This window comes from Crocuta crocuta, unplaced genomic scaffold (assembly GCF_008692635.1).
Source record: "Crocuta crocuta isolate KB4526 unplaced genomic scaffold, BGI_CrCroc_1.0 scaffold160, whole genome shotgun sequence".
Taxonomy (NCBI): Eukaryota; Metazoa; Chordata; class Mammalia; order Carnivora; family Hyaenidae; genus Crocuta; species Crocuta crocuta.
Window position 1 is genome coordinate 622031 of NW_027527591.1, and position 14059 is coordinate 636089.

Sequence of the window (14059 nt, forward strand, 5' to 3'; positions counted from 1 at the left end):
AAAAAAAAAAAAAAAAAAGTGAAAAGGTGCAGCAAGTGTAGGAGGTGAACTGGGTGAGAGTGAAAGAGTTGAGTGCATTAATTCCTTTTAGCAATAGACTCCACTCTATTTAGGTCTGCTTAAGTGGGTTCCTTGTCAGCAAGCTAATATAATCCTTTCAGAATATGCAAGTTTTCTTTCATAAAGGGGAATTTGATTTCCCTGGCAATTCTAAGTAGTTCCCATTTCCTAGACTGTTTTGAGTTTCTCGACTCATCTTAATAAGGAAAATAAAAGTGTTCTACTGGAAATAAATGATGATTGTGACAGGTAATCCATAATACATATGAGAAGTTATAATAATAGCCATTAAGGAAGTTCTAGAAGGTAGGGGTCACCTGGATGGTTCAGTTGGTGGAGTATGTGACTTGATCTCAGGGTTGTAAGTCTGAGCACCATGTTGGGTATAGGGATTAGTTTTTTTTAAAAAAAAAGTTCTAGTAAGGCAGGTAGGCAATATAGGTGTCTATGTTTCATTGCTCAGATACCATTTGTGTTTGAGATCCCTTATTCCTATATTCTGTCTACAAGCCAAAAATTGGTTCTTAAAGACGTTTTAGTGAAAAATAAGTAATACTCCTCAACTGCTTTTGTTAACAGTGACTACGTGTATAGTATGTGTTTATGAATTAAGGGATATCCAGATAAAGTCAAAAAGTTTTCAGAGCAAGAATTGTTCTTAGAGATAATTTAGTTCAGTTCCCTATTGCATAGATTAGGGAACTGAGACTCAGATTGGCTTAGAATCTATTTAAAATTATTAGAGCCCCTGGGGGGCTCAGTCAGTCAATTAAGTGTCCCACTTTATCTCAGGTCATGACCTCCTGGTTCATGAGTTTGAACCTGCATCAGGCTCCATGCTGACAGTTTGGAAGCCTGCTTAGGATTCTCTTTTTTTTCCCTTTCTCTCTGCTTCTCCCCCATTTGTGTTTTCTCTCTCTCAAAAATAAACAAATGAACTTTAAAAAAAAAATCTATTCAACATCATCACCTGATTTCCTCAACAGTTGTTTCTCCCCAAATATGTGGTAGCTGTCTCTATACCACTAATGGTTATTATACCCATCAGATTTTTAAACATTGAAAGTTCATCCATGTTATTTCTTTATTAGATCAGGTTACAAATCTCTAACTCATTCAAATAGAAATAGTGTAGTATGAATTATTTCTTTTATAGACAACAGAAAATATTCTATTTCTTTGCCATTTTCTTTTTTGGGGGCTTTTTTAAAAACGTTTATTTATTTTTGAGAGAGAGAGAAAGCATGAGTGAGGGAGGGTCAGAGAGAGGGAGACAGAGGATCTGAAGCAGGCTCTGAGCTGAGAACACAGAGCCCATGCAGGGCTCGAACTCAGGAAATGTGAGATCATGATCTGAGCCGAAGTTGATTTGAAGTCCGATGCTTAACAAGGTGAGCCACCCAGGTGCCCCTGGAGGTGTTTTGACTACCACCATGTTCCTATAATTGGTAGTGGCAAAGAATGTTCAAGTCAGGGAATAAGAATTGTTGAGGAAGTGTTTGCTAAAAACACTAGCTCCATGAAGAAGCATATCCAGTTATTTCAGCTCACCTGGTCTGACTGCAGAGTGTTCCTTCACAGTGAGGAAATGGAGCATTTAACGTCTTGCTCACCTTCTACATGACCCCTTCATACCACACCTCTGTTGGGAGACAAAAACAAACACCATGGAGCAAAGAATTCCCAAGGGCTAAGGGCCAGGTAATCCTTTCAGAACTACTCTGACCTGATACTCCCAGATTAAGGTGGGACTTTGTTAGTTTTTTAGAAAACTAAAATCTCCCTTTCTTTTCTTCCTTGTTTTTCTTATTCCTTTTGCTTAAAATTAACCACCACACAATCCTAAATATTTTTATGTACTCTTATAATAACTCCTTTCCCTACTTTCTCTTGGAAATTACTCTTTTCAAAGAAAAACAAGTAGCAATAAGAGATTTTTGTCATGGAACAGAGTTGCTGATCTGGGAACAATCAAATGGCTTTAAAATAAAATGACTGCCTTATGTTCACAAGGAAGCATCCAACTGAGAATTTCCAAGCTCCCAACAACCATGGAGAGTTTTTTTAATTGCTCCACAAATGGGACATAGGAAATGAGACAAGAACTATGATGCCTTAAAATCCAGGGTGTAAATGAGGCCTCCTGATGGAGTCTGAAATCAGCCCGGGCCTTCCTGTCTGAAGAAGACAATGTAGACTTTTGTTCACTTTTTTTGTACTGGGGACAAGGGGCCCTCCAGTAATTAAGAGAATCCCCAACTTGCAGCACTTACATAGAAAGACTTAATGGCTCTCTGGTGTTCTAGAATGCCCAGTCAGATGTTAAGAAGATTTAACATATAGTTTTCTGACTTTGTTCAATGAGTGGCTTTTTGGAGTTCTTTGTAATGGTCAGACATCTCCATGGTCCTTGGGGGTAGAGGACTCCCTTGAATTACTCTCTCTAAAATCCTAACCAGAAAGCTCATGCTCAGTCCACCCAACCAGGAAATGCTGCCTCAACTACAATGGCCATGAATACCATGGTGCCCTAGGGCCTGATAAATTAGGTAGTATGGTAGCACATCAGACTCTAGAACCTGGCCCTATGTTCAGCTATCTGAACTCTAGCTCCACTGCTTATTGCTTGCATAACCTTGGGCAATTTTTTTTTTGGGGGGGGGGTGACTTGAATTTTCTCATCTATAAAGTGGCCATAAGAGTACTTATCTAACAGAGTTTTTGTAAAAAAAAATAAGTTAATATGCATGACTGCTTAGACTGTGCTGGAAAAATGTTGGTTCTTACCATTTTAAATGTGATCACTCCAGGTGAACAATGAGACACAGAAAAATGAATGAACTGTGACCATTTCATCACTTAAAAATTTAGACACCAAGGGTATTTTTCAAGGCCACCTTTTGAACAGTTTGAGAGGATTCTTAATATGTTTTGTAGAAAGGGTACTCCTGGTATGTTAACTATCTGTGGTGTCCCAGTGTTGTGTTTGTTTTGTTTTGTTTTGCCTCTTTCTCCTTCACAAATAATGAATAATTTTTACTGTTAGGTCTGTATTGATTTTTTTCTGGCACCAATGAATAGAATACAATTTATCCTAGGACACTTGAAAATGAGAACAAGTATATTCTTTTCTCACTGGCTACTCCCAGATCTGAGTCTCCTGTGTGGTTAGAAGTGCAGCAAATTAACATACAAACCCAAGTGATTATGTCTCTCCAGAATTGGATGGAAAACTTACCTAAATTGCTGTTGTTGCTGCTGCTGCTAAGCCTGTGTGGAAGTTGTCAGTCTTTTAAAACAGGTCTTTAAAACAGGACTTTCAGTTTTTTTTTTTTAAGATGAAAATCAAATCAGCTGGTTATTACTGAGCATATACTATATGCAATGCATTATAGATATGAGATTACAAGACAGGTGTTTTTCAGAGAGAGAGTGAGGAAGACTTCTATTAAGCATGAGCATTCATGCTTCTTATTTTTTTTCTCAAAGATTTTGAGGTTCACTTTGTTCAGAAAGTAAAGGATTACTACATGAGAGAAATAGAAATCTACTGCAATTTAAACTGGGTTCTAGCTTTGTAAATTCACTCATAAAGTAAAGCCTTGTTTATTTAAAAAAAAAAAAAAAGCCCAGATGTGAATTCCTGGGGCTGGAGAGACCCCTAGCTTTTCTTTAGTATTTCAACCTACAAAAGTTTATAGCCAAACAACCTAACAACAGGACTAATTCCTGAGTGGAGTTTTCCAAGCTCTTACAATAGTAACATCAACCATCTCTTTTACCTCCCCAGGGGAAAACTTCTGCCAAAGGAGCTCTGTTGCTGCTGTCTGTGTTCTGCCCAGCCCTTCCCTAGCCTTTTGTCATTTGTCCAATTTAAAACAAAACCAGCTCACACTTACAGGTGCCAAGTATTTTTCAAAATGCTACATACATGTTAACTCATTTAGTCAGTATTACAAGGTCTAGTATTTTACAGATAGGGAAACTGAGGGACCTAGATCTTAAGGAAGTGCCCCAGGATGCCCAGCTAGAGTGGGGCTGGAATTGCCNTCACTTGTGGGGCAAGTTTTCTTATCCTGATTTTCTCATCTAATTCAACACAACTTCTAAATTTTAGGAGAATTCCAGAAGTCTCACTCTAACTGAGCACCTGAATTTGATGAATAACTTTTCACAAAATTAGTCTTGAAGTAGCATTGCCTTGAGAGAGAAGAAATAGCAAAGGACCCTGGGCAAAACTGTGACGTGGGTGAAATTCCATCTGTAGAGTGGTGGCCCCAGAATCCCACTGTTCAGGGAAAACCCATCATCAGCTGCTTGGAATAGAAAGTGAGACCATGAGGGGGTGGGTGGGCATCTAAGAAAGCCTCTACCCCTCAGCTTGAGGAAGTGAAAAGTGGTTGTTATTGCTTATGAGAAGGGGGTAGGTAGTGAGGTGAGGTGAGATTGGTGCAGAAAAGGGAAAGAGTGACATAGTGTCTGGGAACTATGAGACTGAAAGGGCAAGTGAAAATGCCCTCTTAATTTCCGGGGCAAGGTGGGGCTCAGAGGAGGATGTTGTCTGTGTACAATAAAATATATTTGAGTATTTAAGAATGGGGCTACTTAAAGTTTTATTTGGAAGTATTTGTATTGCTTCAATGTAAATTCTGTTAAATCTCTCCCCACCCCGACCCGGATGCTGGGTCCCATCAATACATACATCTCTTATGAGAGCAGGTGTTCGGTGGAAATCGGGGAAAGGTTGATTATCATCTCTCTGCTCAGCAGGGGCCACAGTAGGGCCACAGGAGCCCAGAAAAAGAGGACCTCTTGGCAGTTTTTATTCTGTGGAAATTACAGGAGCAGTTCTGGAAGTATTCAAGCCGTGAAATTGTGGGAGTTTGTACAAGCATCATCTAAATTTGAAGGGTCAGGGTAGTCCTAGCTGTCATGGAGATGCTATGTCTCTTAATCTCAGTTACTCTCCCTCCCTAAGCACCCAGTATTCTTATGAAGCAACTTATTCAGTGCACCCCAAACTTAGCTTTACAACTTTCTTGGCTTAATGGAGAATTAATTCATTGTCTATTTTTGATCTTCTGCAATTCTATATTCCCTTGTCCTTTCATCATAGTTGCTTTTTTTCTTTGTCAGAGACAGAGAGAAGTCATTTTCATTGGTGAGCCTGTCCTCAGAATCTTTCATTTTTCTGGAAATGACCTGGGGCTTCTTGTGCACAAACACCGAAACCAAGTAGTCATATTATCACTGTGCTCCTAACGTAGAGTGTCTTAGTATGGGTGTGGGTTTGCATAACAGGGAAACTTGCATTGACCTGGTACAAATGCTAATTGAATGTTAAAAAAAAATTCAAGAATAATGCTGCAATATTGTAAAGGGATGTGTGTGTGTGTGTGTGTGTGTGTGTGTGTGTTTCTCTAACTCATCTAAACGTATTTGATAATGGATACAAAGTTCACGGCAAAAACAGAAAAGAAAGTTTGTGTGAATGGATAGAAAAAATGGCTCCTTCTTTCTGTTGGATGTTGGCGATTCACTATGTGACAATGCATAGTCACCTCGTCTCCATGTTCTGTCCTCCACCTTTAAAATAGGGACTGAAATACTTGAGAATGTCATCACTCTACTGAAGAGATCTCCAAAATACATGAGACTCATGTTCTTTTTTCTTTTCTCTAATAAAGTGCATGCATCCTTGGAAGGAAGGGTATGACTTTGGAAGAGGAGAATTTATGTGAAATTGGACTTTTGAGACTCTCTGATTCTGTGATCCTACTTGAAAAAGTGAAAGCAAAATCATGCTTAACAGCAAAACTAGAAGAGAAACTTCAGTTATTCTGAAAAGGGAGAGCCTGGAGTGGGGGAAGGGGTAGGGAGAAGAAAAACAACACATGCTAATAGTCATCAAGAAAAGTGTGTATGAACCTGATGTACTTTTCTTTTTATTTTTTTTTAAAGATTTGCTAGACCACATTCCAGTTTCTGCTGCCTAAATTCACTGTTAATTCACATCTCCAGCAACACCTGTGTGGTTGGGACCATTCAGTCTTCAAAGCACAGGGATTGACAAATAAACATGACAAGCAGACAAAACACCTCAACATCTTTGTCTTTTTGTCTTTGGCAAATAGTCTTTAAACAGGGTATGTAAAAGTGAAGGAAAAGATAATTTAGCCCACTGTTTCTTTTTGCCCCTTATTGTAGGAAATAGAAGTTTCTGATACTGGTATACGGTGATTCAATTAAACAAATACTTTCTGCTTGCTCACCGTCAAAATGAGGAAGCTGCTTGCCCACAAATTCTATAAAGGAAGATTCAGAAGAAAAAGGAATTGTAGTTAATCCTTTCCCAGGTCACACCTACACTAGATCTCTGCTAATAGGGAAGTTAGTTGTATTTAAAATTCAAATATACAGTTTGGAATGTGTTGAAGGAATCACTGATGAAAATTCAATCCCATCTTAAGTGGATGAAAACTCAAGTATAAAATATATTTGCCAAACTGCGTTGGAGGGTCTGTGAGATTCTATTAGACACTCCCAGAAAAATAAAAATATAAAAGATGGTTCTTGGTCAAGTAATTCTGGACAGGGCTGAGTTAAAGAAACTTACTGCCTTCTACAAAATTTTGGATTATTTAATAGGCTAATATATATTATAAATTTCCAAGAGGGGTGTATATAGCAAGCAGCAATTCTCAAACATGAAACTTTTTGGCAGTACAAATAATATCTGAAACATTTTAAGGAAAACAGGTTGGAAAATACTGGCATGGAACAACATTGCCCTTGAAGCTTGGCTTAAGTTTTCTGGATAAGTTGTATCATGTTAACAATATCTAAACATCTTGGCACTGTGCTCAATATACAATGACAATCCATTTTTTGGATTTTGTACGTATGCTTAGATATCCATATTTCTGGACACATAAATGTGAACACTAATGACTCTGCTCTGATGTGCAGTGGTGGGCTGTGAAACCAAATTTTCAAAATCCAAATCTAGTTTTACGGAGGAGGCTAATCATGGTGTACGGAAAGCAATGACATTAAATCACAGCTCATTACAAAATCAGAAAATCTTATTTTGTGTAATGGGCACATGATGCTTGAGGAAGTCACTTTATTTTCTCCCTCTCAGAGTGTTTATGTTTGGAAGTCTGCTTTGTTTTCAGAATGTAAAGTCTTAATTATTTTCTAAATAACAGCCTTATTTCTCTCCACTACTTTTCTTCTTTTTCTTTTAGTTTATTTATTTAGTTTGATAGAGAGATAGCACACAAACAGGGGAGGGGCAGAGAGAGAAAGGGAGAGAAAGAGAATCCCAAGCAGGTTCCTCACTGTTAGTGTGGAGCCCAATGCGGGGCTCAAACTCACAAACCTGAGCCGAAATCAAGAGTTGAGTCAGATGCTAAACTGACTGAGCCACCCAGGTGTTCTTTCCACTACTTTTCAATTTGAAGCCCTGTTTTTGTCCAGTTGTGTTTGACAACCCCATTGGCTTTTTTTTTTTTTTTTGCATCAATTCTATACCTATTCCATACACCTATTTTTGGGTGTCAATTCCATACCTCCTTACAGGAGGACTTTTGCCAAAGTAGAAAGTCATGAGGTTTGATACTGCTTGCTCATTATCTCTTTCTGGTAATAACTAATATTCTTTCTCTATCTAGTTAAGGTATATTGGAATTTGTCACTTAAAAGTAAAACTCCATATAAGCAATAGATGATTAAGAAGAAAGTTTGAAGGGACACAGGGACTTTAATGAACTGCAGTTACTGCCAACTGAGAGAATAATAGGTAAAGATATTGGTATGTTAAGCAATAGATACTGGAAGATCCTGAAATATCATAAATATTTGTTCTTTAATTAAATTTTTTTAAAATTTTATTTTAGAGAGAGAGAGAGAACATGAACAAGGGATGGAGTGAAGGGAGAGAGAGAGAATCTCAGTCAGGCTACACACTCAGTGCAGAGCCCAACACAGGGCTTGATCCCAAGACCCTGGATCATGACCTGACCCTAAATCAAGAGTTAGATGCTCACCCAGGTGTCCCAATATCTGCTCTCTAAAAACAAAAAAACCCCAAATTCATAAGGAGGGGAAGAAGAAAATAAGCAAAGCAGAAGAGAGGACATGCACATCTTACTCCTAAATTATGAAATCCAGGATCTGAAGGAAATAGAACAGTTGTATATTATGGCAGAAAGAGTGCAATGAAATTGACTTATTCATAATTTTAGTTGGTTTTCCAGAATCAAAATTCAAGGATAAAGTTTATTCCCACAGTATGGATCTTTCTCCTTCTGTTGAGTTTTGCCTTCCTTGACAATCATGCAGAAAGCACTCTGGCATAGGCGGGTGATGCAGGCTGCATGATGTGCCTCATCAGTCATGTTGAACACACCCCACGGCAATTACCATTCTGATTCAGGGCAGGATAAAAAGAGTTCAGTGCACAATGTGGTGTTTAGGGAGGTGATCGGGAAGCATTAACCATACAGCTTTGGCAGAAACTGTCTTGTGAATGTGTCAGTGATATCTCAAGTACATGAAAAACCAGCTTTACTGTCCCTTGATATGAGATTTTTTTTTAAATTTCTAGAGCATTTACCATTGTAAGGTGGACAAATATTATCCCTGTTTTTCAGCTGTAGAAACTGGAATGATAAAAGGTTAAGCAACGTTCACAAAGTTACATAGTGAGTCATTTTCTGAATCAGGAAATAAATTGGTGACTACGATTCCCTTTTCCCTTATCCCACCAGCCAGAAGGAGTCATTTAACACTATTTATAAAAGTATTTTTATTTACTGTCATGCAATGAGCACAAACAGATTTCTCTGAGACTTAAAAATTATGAAATGTGACATATTTTAGCAAGCAGTGGAATTCAACCAACAACATTAATTCATGCAACAAGTTTCATTGAGTGTTGATTGTGTATAGAAACTGAATGTTTTCAGTCCTGACTTAAACTCTACCTATGATTTGGAAATATGCACATGATGTCTCTTTGCCTCTGGTAAAACAGGGATCATTATCCCTACCACAGACTTCATAAAAAAGTTATATGATCATATTACATTATATGTCTTGAACTGGATGGACGGAATTACTGAGTATAATTTTTAAATAATCTTATTATTCTCCCTTTTTCTAGTAGAATTTGGTTTCTTATGAAAAAGTTTTAAAAATATCTAATTTTAGCATGTGTTTACACTTGTCAAAGTGCTTCAGAAGGATGTGCCATGTTACAGTACTAAACACTTGGATATCTATTGTTATATCCAGTCCCTGTAACCACCTTGGTACTATTCCTAGTAGGAAATCACACCTAACCAAATCAGCTCTGTCCCCTAAAGTTTAGGCATTGCTAATTAACATTGCTGCACTCAACCCTGTGTCTACCCTCCATCTCCAGCTCTATTCTTTACCTGGCCAGAAATCCTAAATTAGATTCATTAGTACAACTGGAACTTTGTTTTTTTTGGGCTGCTGATTTTAATGGGACTTTACTAAATAACTTCAGCAAATAAGGAAAAAAAAGAATAAAGACACAAATATGGAAAAGACAAAAGCACAGTAGAAGTCTGGTTTACACACTGCAGATTTCTGATTTCTGATTCAACTACTGTTAACTAGAACTCAGTCCTAAGATACCAAATGCTAGCGGTGGTAGCAAACTCGAGACAACCTCACAGAAAGACGGAACGGGGGGGAAATGTCATGGCAGCTTGGTGCTCCTACCTATCTCACCACACGCTTATTCCCCCATGGATACGGCTTTCTAGATTTGGTTTTAGTAAAAGAAAAAAAATGTTTCCTTTAAAGGTTGGTATTTTTATCTTCATTTTACAAAGGAAGAAAGAGAAACTCAGAAAGGTAAATAACTTATTCTAGATTATATAAGGGTGAATAGATAAAGCTTGAATTTAGACCTATTTATGTTGAATGGGAATGTTCTTCCTGCTGCATGTAGCAGTGCTCTTGTCAGATAAGTGATGTGGCCAGTCTGGAGGCCTGCAGAGCACTCTTGCATAGTTCGTGTCATAACCACCAGCTGGCCTCCAGGGGACTCTGAATAAGTCACTCGTTGCTCAGTTTTAGATTAGGAAATAGAGTCAAGGACACCCTATCAACAGTAAGGTAAGATAATAACTAAGAACTGGCTTTTTTGAAAAACAAAGAAGCAATCGGCAGTCATAATTTTAAAAAGGGGGGAGTGGATAAGATGAGCATTGAGACATCTGGTAAAACATAGCATCTCATTTTTAAAAACATACATATAGTAATATCTTCCTCTAAACTCTCATCTGACTCTTCCTGGAGATGATGAAGTGTCCTATATAAAGTAAATTCTCCTTATTTGTGGCAATTCTGTCCAGTAAAATCACCTAGGATACTAAATCATGGCTTCTAGAGAGCATACAGGGTTAGGTTCCTATAAGCCTCATCACATTTTCCTCAACCAATTAATATATACCCTTGTTTTTGGTACGCTTCTGTTTAAAGACAGCTTGTTTAGTATTATTGTTGATTCATGAACATTGAACTCACAGCCAACAGCACTATAACTCTTGCTTTGAATGAAGCTTCTCTAACACATCGATTTTCTCCAGAAGGCACATCACAGCCATCTCACATTTAGGAATGGTGGGTGGCACTTTACCACTACGCTTGGGTTTCATTTTAAATATGAAATCACAACACAAAGCACAAAAATACAAAAAACGTGACACTAAATAGGTTGCAAAAAGGATGCTTATTTATAATAAGACAGCTGATATAAGAAGGACACCTGGGTGGTTTCGTCGATTAAGCAGTTAACCATCTGACTCTTGATTTGGGCTCACATCATGACCTCACAGTTCATGAGCTCAAGCTCCACATCAGGCTCTGTGCTGTCAGCACAGAGACCACTTAGGATCCTCTCTCTTCCTATCTCTTTCTGTCCTTGCCCTGCTCTCATGCATGTGCTCTCTCTCTCTCCATCTCTCAAAAATAAATAAATAAACTTAAAAAAAAAAAGACAGCTGCTAGAAGGCAGAACATCACTCTGTTTCACATCAGCTGGGGATTCACTTTTTGAGTGATTCAAATTTGTTCCTGGTTGGGGTACCTAGGTGCCTCAGTCAGTTTAGCATCCAACTTCAGCTTAGGTCATGATCTCGTGGCTCATGGGTTCAAGCCCTGCCTCAGGTTCTGAGCTGACAGCTCAGAGCTTGAAGCCTTAAATTCTGTGTCTCCCTCTCTCTCTCTCCTCCACCCTTGCTCACACACTCTCTCTCTTTCCTAAATAAATAAATAAATAAATAAAATTAAAAATAATTTTTTAATCAAAACAATTTGTCCCTGCTCTGCACAAATCTATAGTGATTGCAAAGCACTGTGAGTATGGAGTTTTGGATTACAAATAAATTTAAATGAGTAGGCAAATCCGCAAATATGGAATCTGAAAACAGTAAAATCAATCGTAAATTCAAGCACACAATACAAAGCCAGTTTTAATCCTGGGGCCACATATTCCTATGCACATTGAGAAATCAATGGACTTAATCTTTATACTGGGAAGTTTGGTGACCAGTGATTAACATAATAATCATCCCTGCTTTGCTTTGCACCGTTTCAAATCTGATGATGCATTTTCTACTAAAGTCCTAAGGATAAACCAACTGAAATACAATGATTCTTAAAATTATTGTGTAACAAAATTAAATCACTCAAAGGGATAACAAAATAAATGTTAGCAATAATGTATGATAGTAGGGCCAAAATTGGAAATGGGAGAGAACTGGAAGGTGGTTTTGCATGTTTGCCAGACTTTCATTTCTACGTAACTGTTGCTGTCCTCCCACTAGCTTTTTCATACCAAGTGCAATAATCCCACGCAGCCCACATGATGCTCAGTGCTATTAAGTGAAATGACAGAAAAATAAGTGAGAAAACAGCAGGGTTATAGCTCCCAATGACTTGCAATTTATACGTAGAAAATAAGTAGTGAAAATCATATAATGGAGAAGTTTGGAGCACAGTAAACACTGGCAAATTGATAAATGGAGGCCTTCACAATTTGATTTTATTACTAAATTAACTGTTTTCTTTTTCATCAAAAGTCCATGCAAAATAAACATCTTTGATATTCTATGGATTGTGGTATGTATAATTTATCTTGTAGAGTTTGGTGCCATTTTCAAGAATGGTATGAGGGTGTGTTGGGGGATAAGGGAAAGGCAATGACAAAGTTAAATAGATTGTGTAGATGCAAACTGATCGCCATGTAAGCTATAATACTAGAAACAGTTCATGTTAACACTGGGATTGGGGTCGACTCTATTTAAGTGGTTTAAGATCTAACAAGAATCTGTGGGGCACCTGGGTGGTTTGGTCAGTTAAGCTTCTGATTTTGGCTTAGGTCATGCCCTGTGTCAGGCTCTGTGCTGACAGCTCAGAGCCTGAAGCCTGCTTCAGATTCTGTGTCTCCCTCTCTCTCTGCCCCTCCCTTGCTTACATTGTCTGTTTGTCTCTCTCTTAAAAGTAAATAAAAACATTTAAAAAATAAAAAAAAAAACGCTAATCTGTCCACCTTCAAGCCCATGAATTTTAAGTCCAAGAAAAATTGAATCCATTTATAGCAAAACCATTTTTCTCACAATTTTTTTAAGCAATGAATATTGTGTGGGAAACTGATTCCATATGTTTTCAAGTCATTTATGCAACTTGAATAATTAAAATGTTCATTGGAAAGAACTGCCTGATGTCTTTAAAGTCAGGAAATTATTTTATGCCAAAAGTAGACAAATTCAAACACCAAAAGGTCAAACTAAGTTAGAAATTTCACAACATCCCAAATTGTAATTATTCTTTAAAAATTTAAATGTTTGCTAACCCTTCCTTATTGTCACATAGTAGAAAAATAAGGGATTCTTTTATTCTCTCAGTGTTTTTTTAAAATTTTTTTTATTTTTGAAACATCTTTATCTATGAGTCTTTCTAAACTTACCTCCAAGTTATTTGGACAAAAGCCTAGACTATTAATGACATCTGTAATAAAGTGTTGTCAGCTTAAAAAAATAAACTAAATTAGTTGATGCTTGTGATTCATTCCTAATTAAAAATAAAGCACAATGATGAAGATATGTTTTGTTTCGATTGCAACTAAATAATTCTAAGAGTTGCAGTTATCATTCCCATTTTGTAGATTTGGAAATCAAGGTCTAGGGGCACCTGAGTGGCTCAGTCAGTTAAGCATCCAACTTTGGCTCTCATGATCTCACGGTTTGTGAGTTCAAGCCTCGTGTCGGGCTCTGTGCTGACAGCTTAGAGCGTGAAGCCTGCTTCAGATTCTGTGTATGTCTCTCTCTCTATCCCTCCCTAACTCATGTTCTGTTTCTCTCTGTCTCTCAAAAATAAATAAACATTAAAAAATTTTTAAAAAAAAGAAATCAAGGTCTATACAAAGTAGCCTATGAAAACATATCCTGAGTAAGTTAAATTTTGCCTGAAACACTTTAGAATTATTTGATGAGAAGCAGGCATAAAGGAGATAGCTAATAAATGTAGCCTTAATGAAATATCAATCCGAGATTCATCTATTTACTTTTTTGTATATGGAACTTGGGAAAGAGGCTGGAACTTGGGAAAAAATATGAAAATGAAGAATAGTGAGAATTTTACAGTGCTTGTAGCATAAAGATGACTAAATATGGAGGCAGAAGTCTTACATTCAAATTCTGACTCTTTTACTTATTATTAGCTCTCTGACCTTGGGCAAGTCATTTTACCTCCAAATCTCTTATTCTTTTATCAAGTGGGAATAGTGAGAACTTATAGGTTTATAAAGATAAAATAAGATATTAATATAAGTATATTATAAATTCAAATTACATGCAAAATAATAATGCTTATTAATAGTATAGTAATAATTGTTAAACTACTAATAATTTAATAATAGGAAATTTATTAATAATATATTAATAATTGTAATAATAGA